The sequence below is a fragment of the Tyto alba genome, unplaced genomic scaffold (assembly GCF_018691265.1).
Source record: "Tyto alba isolate M040663 unplaced genomic scaffold, T.alba_DEE_v4.0 Super-Scaffold_9, whole genome shotgun sequence".
NCBI classification, from domain to species: domain Eukaryota; kingdom Metazoa; phylum Chordata; class Aves; order Strigiformes; family Tytonidae; genus Tyto; species Tyto alba.
In genome coordinates this window covers 21070343-21081274 of record NW_024881330.1, presented here as the reverse complement: position 1 = coordinate 21081274, position 10932 = coordinate 21070343, and positions in this window count along the sequence as shown.

Below are 10932 nucleotides of genomic sequence, written 5' to 3'. Positions count from 1 at the left end.
AACAACCCAATAACATCTATAAACAGCAGATAAAAGGATTTTTTGGCCATTACAGATAGTGATAAAACCTTATGGAAAAAATGAGATAACTATTTTTTTTCTTTAACACTGTTATTTCTTTTTAAGGCAGTTTTTTTTTTTTTAAAGAGTAAAATTGATCAGACAGTAGCCAATCAAAACTAAAATGAATGATTACAAATATTGTCAATATGCATGATGTGTGCATGTGTTTTTCTCTGAATGTAATTTGCATGACGTAATTTAACTTCTAGTCAAAGTCAATGGGGCCATGATAACCTCCTATCTTTCTACACTGACAGCCATATCTTTCTAATATAGTATATCATGAAGACTAATTATCTTCCATTACTTATTTCAATCACTTATCATTTGTTAGCCTCCCCATCGAATATATAAACATTCCTTTTAGATTTTAGTATTTTAGATTTTACTGTTTCAGCACACGTAATATTTAAAGCAAATATCTACTGAACCCTTTCCAGATTTAATATTTTCTGATTTGCAAATACTACAACGACAATAGTGACCTGCTAAAAGAAGGAGCTTTCAGTGTGTCTTCAAGGAAATTCCCAGCATGACTACTTATGCGATTAGGTATTTTCATTAATATACACAACACTTGCCTTGAACCTCTTTGCAAACCAAATGTTTTCTAACATAGATGCTAGTGTTGAATTAATAAAAAAGGTGTTCAATATCATGAAGGAAGAGAGCTTTCATTCCGGTAGCAGCTCACAAAAGCTGTTTCAATCTGTTCATTAATTTACTCCTTTCCAGAAACAACCTCCAATGTATAAAAGTTCATAAGTGCTGTCCCAAGATGATGTCTTCTCCTGTGGCCCTGTACCAAGGGGAAAGAGGCCCAATGCACCCAGGGGATGCAGCAACTGTTTCCAGCTCCCATTTCTTCTCTGGTGCATTCCTGGGAAACCACAACGTCCAGATGTTCAGTGCTATGAGCTAGAAATAGACCCCCAGTTTATCCCTGAAGAAATAAAGTGGCATGTGAAAGAGATTACGCTGATCCAGAAAGATCCAATAAAATAAAGTTCTCTTGGGAGAAAAGGAGGAAAAAGAGAAAAGAGTTTCTAAGCAGCATCTGATTATAAAGCTAAGTAGAGCTTGTGTTGCCAGTTCATTGCATCTCTAGGATCACCGAGTTTGACGAGAAAATATTGCAGCCTCTGCTATGGTTTCAGGCAAAATCATTACAATTCTTATCATTTTCTACACAAATTGCTCATAAGGGAGGGCTCCTTTAAACAGTCAGCAGCAATCCAACTCGTGCTCGTTGTACAGTGGTTGCTGTTGCTAAGGTTATATCTACACAGCAGAGTGCATAATAAATTCATAGACTGTAGCATGCAGGAGTATTCCTGTTGAGTATCTGCCAGTGCATCCGCAGTGTTTGAGCCCGATCACAGCGAGCAGTTTCCTGGCTGGCTCACAGATTCCAATGCACTGTTGCGGTCAATGTGCCTATCTACACGACGGATGAGATTTAAAAAAAAAGAACACAGGAAAAATAAAAGGCAACCTTTTGCCTTGGGGACCTCTTGCCCTACCTCTTTATATAGGTGTGTGGGACAGACACAGAAGAAAGATATGAGGTAGCGGGATAGTGATAGGCTTTCCTTTAGATAGGTGGGTGTGTATTCAGTTGTCCTATGGTAAATGTAGCATTCCAGAATTGTATCCTCTAGTTTAAAAGACTTCAGACTTCAATTAAAGGTGATACTTAGATGTAGGAGGGGAGTAAGTGTAACTGCATCCCATAGGAGTGCAAAAGATATTAGTGAGTAGGGCTGGGGAAGGGCTGCTGGCAGTGATGATGAACACCCTCAGTAAGGTGGTGTGTCTACAGAAGGCAGCCAACCTATATAAGCAGGGCTTTCCTCTGCTTTGTTTAAGAGATCAACATTAGGGGTTTAGTTTGGTTTTGTGCTTTTTATTTTACATCCTGGGCAACCAAACCTAGGCTTAAAAAAACAGATGATTCAATTAAAAAAAAAAAAAAAAAAAAAAAAAAAGGTTAGGTAGTAACCACACCAGAAGTGGCAATTTTCAGTTTCCAACAGTCCATGTCCAATCCCTCAAACTGAGGCTTTATCAATCCTTTTTTTTTTTTTTTTTTCTAGACAGCGTAGACAGCAGAAAATCCTCAGTAACAGAAGCTATTTAAAGTCCCTGGCCCAATATCGAATCCTCAGATTTGGCAGTAGCAGGCCTCAGCTGGATTTTCTGGGCAGTAAGTAACTCAGCAGCAAATTTACTCTTTTTAATATAATGGCAACAGTCCTTGGAAGTAACAGGAATGACTTCAGATGGTGCCAAAATTTAAATGAAAAATCTAACTGTAGCTGGCCTCGCAGCCTGCTGGCAGCACACCCTGAGCTTCTGTGGGAGACCAGGGTTCAGGATTGGGCTCAAGGGTCCTGCCTGGCTGCTGCAGACACCCCTGGGAGCGCCGGGGTGATGGGCCCTCGCACTGCCATGGGCTGATATGCCAACCCACCATGCTGCCTGAAAGCACAGGGAAGTGCGAAGATCAGTGGCAGAATATGGCAAAACCTGTATCTTGTTGGACATATTTGTATGTGTATGTCCAACAGGAGGACTCGGTGAAGCCTGAAGATCCAGTCTAGGCTCATTTCTAGTCTGCAACTGCCATTATTATTAATTTTGCTTTTTGACTCTATTTCCTTCACACTATTCCTATATACAGAAGGGATGTAAAGATGACTAAAGTACCTCCCTTCAAGAACAGCTTTTTCCTTTGGGAACCGCAGAAACTAGATAAGTAGTTTGTAAGATTTGTAAGATTTCTTTTAAATGCAACTCATGTAGGTTTGCTATCTCTACAGCGTAAGTGTATACAGTCATCACTTTTTTGAGAAAAAAGTAATGGAAAAATGCCAATGGAAAAGAAATCCTTATAGTTGCAGGTAAACTTGCCTTTTGAGGTGCCCAATAGGACGATCCGTGTCTTCTAGCCCGGCTAGTCCAGACTGCTATCTGCTTGGGATAAGCCTTAACTCTCTGCTGGGAGATGCAGTGTGTGTGTGAATACATGCAGCAATATGTATGCAGGCTGTGAGAACAGTCCTGGGAATTGGGAAGCTATCTCAGGCTTGCTAATACACACATAGCCTGGGAGGCTCTTGCAATGAAATCCCCAGCAGTGTAACCAGGGGAAAGCAGTGTTTTCCCCTGCGTGGAAAAGGCTGAGGGTCAGCACAAAACTCCCAGTCTCTCGGCCTGCCAGGACCAGTACTGTGAGAGCTGCACATTTTTACAACAGCTCAGTCTAATCAGTACAAATTTTAAGCATCTTCCACCACTCAAAAATAAAATATAGGTTGGAGAGTACTTAAGTGAGTCCAGGAAAATAATCACTGCCCATATGCTTAAGTTAAGCACATGCCTCAGAGCTTTACTCTAATGTGGCTTCAGCAAGAGGACTAAGACATGGAAAAATTGTATTAACACAACTGCTTGGATTAAAGTGCACTATATTCACCTGCTTGCTTCTATTGAGAGCATATTATCAACAGACTCCTTTTAAATTTACTTGCTGTGATGCTGGGAAAATTTTTACCCACTTTTGGGAAAAAAATGAGTTTTCAATCCAAGTTGTAAACCCCTGAGAAAGGGATTTTGAACAGATCCCCCACTGTGACTGAAATAAGAACATACCAGAAAAAGCACATGTTGGGATGGAAGCTTCATAAGAAACAAAGCTTTCTGCTTCTCAATCACACTGTGATTGCTATTCTTTTAATATATCTCAGCCACCTAGCTAGATATCTTTCTTCACTTCTATATGAGGCATTGTAAATTTTGAAATACACCCTGAGAAAGAAAAAACACAACAGCAAAAATGCCTAGTAAACCTGAATGAATCACTTATTTTCATTTTTTTTTTAATCAGCACAGAAACAAAAGTATGGAATGAGTACAGATAACAAAGTAAGAAAATACAAAGAACTTTTTTGGAATCATGAATTAGTCTCCAGATAGAGGAGAGTCAAGTAGAAGTTTGTAGTGCAATACAGGTTTCAAAACATTTGGGTTGAGCAGACCTTACCAATAAACTTTTACTACAGGCATTCACAGGCACACTTTGCCTCTTTTTTCTCACCCCCACTCCTTTCAAACACTTAATGCAGAATACATTTCCCTCCATTTAGAACACTGAGTGTACAAACCAAACTTCTAGACAGTTTCTCCTTGCAAGTCCTCCCTTCAAATCCTTCCTTCAGGATCTTAACTTTGCCTGTTCTGTCTTCTGTGCATGCACTGTTGAAGCTTTGAAACTATTTGAATGTAAATTCATTTAATTGTTTAAAACCAGAAAATTAAGAAAAGACTGAGGTATTTTCCCTATATGTGTATGTGATATATATCCACACAGTAGACATTTGATGGTATAATGTACGTTTTGGGAAATACAAGGTTTGATAGAGGAATTAAAAGATTAGTCCACAGTAGGACTCTATCACTGAGAAATATTTTTGACCCAAATCAGATGAAGAATAATCAGACTTAATGGGAAGGATCTATTGTTAAAGTCCATAGCATAGCAACATGCTATTACTCTACAAGAAATACATTTGTTGCTCATTTACTACAGACAGCTCATGAGCAAAAGCCGTTGCAAATATTTTCATTAGGATGAAGACAACTTACACAGGTGCTTCTTTGGGCAGCATGTTCACTATGACTTGACAACAATCAGCCTTATCATCTTCATTACACTTAACAATACCAAGCTTTTTTATTATAGGGATCCTATGACAAATTTTTGTCCAAGTTTCTTCATGTCCTTTCAGGGGAATAGTAATGGTGATTTATTACTACATTGTATGGAATACTTCATTTGTGTGTTTAAGAAACAGACTTGGTAAGCCAGCAATGTGATCAGCAGGCAGTTTACTGACTGCTTGAGAAGTTATTTAATTCAATGCAAGTACATAAAGAAGGCAGCTACAGTTCACAGTCTAAAGAAGTCTCTCAGGAAATTTAATATTAATACCTCCTCTCCATTTACGTGTTATGAAGAAGGAGGTATAATGGAGGAGGAAGTATTTTGAACACCTGTCAAAATAATTTAATATTTTCTTGGATTAGAATTTTCTCTAATAAGCATTTATGTTTTCTCTAAACGGTGTTAATTCAAGATAAATCTAAAAAATAGTTTTCTGTTAATTTATCTAATATTTCAGACTGTAAAAAGGTATCTTCTTGCAGATTTAACTGATGGAACTAGTTACCAGCCCAACTCCCCTTGTTGTTCATTATCAGCCATAGGACTGAAGCTATCTTCTCTTCAGACCTGGTAGTGGAACTGATTGTGTGAGTGCTCCCTAACCTATTTTACTCCAAATAAGCTAAGTTTGAAATGCCTTATTAGATAGGATGGTGCACATTTGACATTCTGAGAAATGTAGGTATGATATGTACTGTTTTAATTACTTTTCACATGCATGCCTAGAAAGATTAAAGAAATTGTTAATCGTTCTCACACTTGTGACAGTTGAAGACCCAGGAAATCAAGTTGTGAGTGGTTTTTGGGAAACTTGAGAAGACTAGAATAAGTGGGAAATGCTGAGAAGGAAAAGGAGTCTTCATGGGGCTAGTATGTGTATTAGCTTATTAGGTCTGTTTTGTAATTACTTGCCTGCCAAAGTGACTTGGCAAATGAGAGAATAAGAAATAGAGAGTACTTGTTCCTGGGAGAAAAATGTTGACCTGATGGAATATTGATTATAGAATAATCTGTGTGAATACTACATTGTTTTTTCACTTCTTATTTCTCTTTTTCTTGTTATCATGTTCATATAGGAAATCCAGGACTGGATTTGTATATCCTTACAACAATGAGGGTTGGGGTTTTTTCCAGTTACGTGTAGAAAAGGAAGATGTATTTGTTTGGTAAGTGGAAAGGTGTTAGGGAGAAGTGGATTTCATTTGAGATTAGATTTTTTTATTATCAAAGAAAGAAAGAAAAACCCTTCTTTTGAATGTTTTCTGCTGATGAAAATATTATAAATGCCTTTGGAGCTGGGAACTGAATATGGTGGAGGTGAGGGCAGAAGAGTTTTATGATCACTGCCATGAACCCTGCATGGGCTGTCTTCCCAGTACAGTATGAACTTGAAGATTGACCTCATGCCTGTCAAATCCTGCCAAAATTCAAACGCTATATCACTGTGCTAATATCCCTTACTGGAGTTTTGCAGATAACTTCTACGTGAGACATTGTGAGTAGTTTTCTGAAGAGAAAAATCTACTGCTTGGTTGTATTCTCTGTGTCGTCTCACTTTTGTGTTAAAAGAGGTTGTGCCAATATAGGTCTTTCATCATCTGGAAGAACTGTTTTCCTGATTCTCGTCTTTCCAGTTTCAGTGGCATAGATGTGGTTTGAAAATTGCACAAATGTGTTCTTTGGCAGGTTTTTTCAAAGTTACCAATGGCCTTTGATGTGGCTTTCCAGCCTGACTTCATAACTTTGGCTTTGGCTTTTCTAGGAGAAAGCTGACAGAGAATTCCTACAAGTTATATTTTGTCTGAAGCACTGATTTTAAACATAACTGTTCCCTTTTTTTTGCATCGAGATTCAGCATGCTATGAGGTTCCTGGTGGCCTGCCTGGGGAGGGACAATTTGCAGCATATGTGGAAGGTGCAGCCCCAGACGGAATGGGAGCAGGCTCCAGCCCCAGCAGCAACTTTGCCATTGAAGTGCAGAACCACAGGGCTAGCTGGCCTCACCAGAGACTGTCTCATCCATCCCACTGTCTCAGAACAAACCTACTTTCCATGTTATCACTAAGAGAAGCTTATCTGAAAGATCTTTTAGTATATCAGTGCTAAAAACACTGACCTTTCTTGCCAATCTATTCAAATATCTTCACCATTTGAAAGATTTTCTTGTTACTTACCAATTTTTTCTGTAATTCATGCCAATTTCTTTCCCTCGTATTCATCATTCATGAAGGACGGCTTTATTCCCTTCCATACTGAAGTAACCTCTGTGTACCTGTTAACCTGTTCCTATCAGTCTTCTTTTCTTCAAACTAAGTAAACCCAGTGTATTCAATACTTGATGTTAAGTAATCTTTTCTAAATTTCTGATTTCTTGTTGTTCCTTTTGTTTTCCTTTGGATTACCTCATTTTTCTCTAACCTTTTTTAAAGTCCTGCATTGTATACAGAATAATCCAACTGAGGTCATACCAGTGTTGGGAAGATCAAAAAGACTGACCCCGTGCACCTTGTAGTCCATGCTCCTATTTGTACATGCAAGGTTTACAGGTTACCTTTTCTACAACAGCATGGCATTGTTGAGCTACATTTTGATCCATTGTAAGACAAACCTTTTTATGAATTACCATGGAACCAGTCATTTCTACCTTGTGTTTGTGTAGATGAACAGTTGTGCCTACCTGTGGTACCATTCACTAACTCCTAAAGGCTGGTTCTCCAGGATTACGTGATAAGAGCTCCAGTGACACATTGAGTGGTAACAATGTGTAGGGGATGCTGTTCTGGAGGAAATCTGCACTTTGCAGTGTGCACAACCAGTACTTCTCAGCCAGGTTTGCAGCTCAAGGCTCTTGTTAGACCTGCTGCTATCTGCTTTTCATATGAAAACTATAATAAAAACCATTTCCTTCTATTTGCATTTGAAAAGTGGACAATTAATAGGTATATTCAGGTTGTCTTTCATGTCTGTTCCTATTTCCTGAATATGAGACTCCTGCTAGAAGAGCCAGTCTAAATTTTGTTCAACAGTTATAGAATTTTTCTTTGAGACAAAAACGTTAATGGAAAAAAATAAAATTTCTGTAAGGATTTTTCAGATTTTTTGAATTACAAAAGTTAAAGTTAGAGTATGTCCATAAGCATTTTAAAATACATTTTTTTAGATTCTTCTAGTGGGAAAAATCTTATTTGCTATTCTGATGCATTTATGATACTTAACTATTTTCAAAGCAAATATTAAAATTCATGTTTAAAAATTAGGGGCATGTTCTTTATCCTCCTGACCCCTTTTTGACATTGTACTTATTTTAATATAATAAAATCGTGTTCATAAGATGGGTGGACTATTTTAAATCTTTATTTGTATTTTTCCATCTTGTAGCTTTTTAAAAAATTCTGATTTTTTGGTAACACCTCAGTGAAACACAGTGTCTTGCTTATGAGTTGGTCTGTGGGGGGAAAGGAGCAGGAGAGCTGTGGGATTCCTGCCACAGGAAGGCTCCCCTGACATTTGCTAGGCTGGGCAGGGGCTCAGCTTGCAGAGCCTTAGACCTGTGTTGTTAGTGTCCTCCGCTGAATATGGGTGGCTTTGGGAATGGGACAAGGGATTCAAAATCCTGCCAGTCCACAGACATTGCTGAGAAAGGTCAGCTGAGCCATGCACAGAGTTGGCTCATAGAGGAAAGGGGCTAAATGCCCCAGTTGTTAAAACCAGGGAAGCTCAGCCCCAAATACCAAGCAAGAAGGAATTACAAAATAAACATCTGCCCAAAGGAGCTAGAAGCAAAAGTCGGGCTGATTATATTTGAATTTCTGCTGTGTGCTCCATTTTGAAATGGACGGTGTTGTCACACCTTTGGGATTTATACAGCAGGGTCCCCACCACTGTCGTTCATTGTCTAAAGACCCCAGACCCAACTGCTGGCTGGTAGAAGATTTCTGAACACTACACGACTTGTACCATGCAGCATCTGTTTCCACTCCCCTGCCTGAATGAGTATCTCTTTCACTGAATATGAGCTATCCCTTTGGGTTTTGAATAAACAGTTTCTTGGTGAAGTCTGTTACACTGTGAACAACAAACACCAAACAAGTGCTGTCTCCTGCTCTCAAGTGAAGCATGTCAGGCTCACCTGGTCAAGCAAGCGCCTAGCATCTTCTGCACATCCTCTGAAGTGACTGTGGAAACGCAGGTTTTTTTGCTGTTTTGTGCTTAATTCATGCATTCTTTTTAAATTCCTAAAATACCTGTAGATGGGTGAGCTCTCTGTCGGCTCCTCTGACAAATAAAATGCTCTTGGCAAGGCTCAGCTTCAGCTAAACTGAACCTTCAGCCACAGGAGGGCAGCAGTTCAACGCACTGCGCTGAAACTTCAGCCTCAGGTGGTGTAAAACGCGAGAAAAACAACAGAAAGAAAGAGATAGATCGACAAATACCAGCCGAAATACCTGGCCTTATTTCCTCCTCTTCTGCCATGTTAGTTACTGTGATGGGGTGCTCCAGGGGTAGCATAACATCATTCTTACACAAGTTGCAGATAAACTATTTTTTATATATATTTCTCAAGTTATATATAGATTTACAGGAACCTCAAAACATTTGTTTCTTCCCTTCTTGGAACAAATCACATGTAGCAGGCACATATGCAATACTATGAGAATACTTTGTCAGTGTACTTCTAGTAATGCCATTAATTTAATTCAATGATTCCTGTGGTTTTTTGGTTATTCGGTATTTGGTATTAAAACAATAAAGTGATTTAAACAAAGTCTTTGATATGTGACAATTTATATCTATGTTTAAATATTTGTTTCCTTACTCTATACTGTATTACAAATCTTACTGAAATAAATAACAGAAATCATTAAAACAATAAAGTGATTAAAGTCTTCATCAACAAATGATGAAAATTAAAAGATACATGACTTCATTACAAACTTAATTGTAATTAAATTAATTTATTTTTAATTAAATAAAAAATAAAAATATGTGAGAAGCAGCTTTTTCAGTGAGGATTTAGAGGTGAAGACAAACTTTAATGAAGCAAGTGTTTGAAGCATGTGTCCTGCAGTAAAAACAGTCATTCTTTATGTTTTTAACCCCACGGTATCTTTTCCATTCCTGGCTGGCATCCAGATGTTCCCTCATAGCCCAGAATTATATTGTTATGGCTGATGTTAAGCCAATTTTAGTTTAGTTATATGGAGGGGTGTTCTTGTCTCTAGTCCCTGAGTTCTTGAATTACTGTGTTGGGTTTAAGATACTTTGTAAAGGAATCCATCTCACAAAGCCTCACTTCTGCAGGCAACTTTGCCCAGCTGAGCTCTGCGGTGGGATCTCTGCCCTGAGCAGGCAATGCCGGCCAGTGCTCAAAATGAGAAATCCGCATGCTAGGCTTTTTACTGCAATTATTTCAGGTCTCCACGAGATGGTGCTGCTATGCTTTGGTTGAACCTTGCAGCGGGGCTGGAAAGATGCCAAGGAAAAAGTAGCCGAGAGCTTGAGTCCGGGATGTGAGAGGTGCTGCTTATATTCACATTGCACAGTTGACGTATTTATTTGACAAGTATAGATGGAGCTTCATTGCAGTGAACAAAGCCTTCATAAAAATATCTCAGTAGAGGACAGTAAACTACAATAGACAACCATCAGTATCTCACATATCTGCAAGGGGAAGCCTAACAGCGATTTTTAAATATCAAATTCAACCTTTCAGTTTATAACAAAAGATTCCTTTCTAACCAAATCTCATCTAGATTAAAGCTCTCCATTGTGGACCCTGAAATAAAGCTACTGCAATAAACACTACTGTTAAGATGAGAAGATACAACTTTTTTTGTTTCTTGTTAAGGATCAGAAAGATCAGAGTTGCTTGCTCCTGTCCTTTATATAGAAACTAATGAACCATTGGTGTTCAAGCAGATAAAAAGTTAAAACAGTCCCATTTTGTCTTCCATATGTGCAGCTTTGAGGTCATGAGGTCAGTGTACTACTATTCCTGTAATGCAGGAAAAAAAAAAAAAAAGAAAAAAAAAAAGAAAAAGCTGAAGTACAAATTTAATCCAGTAGTAAACATTTGAAGAAAGTAACCTGGGCAAGAGATATGTGGGAAATGTCGTGTTTGTGCTTTAATATCCAGGAGCAAT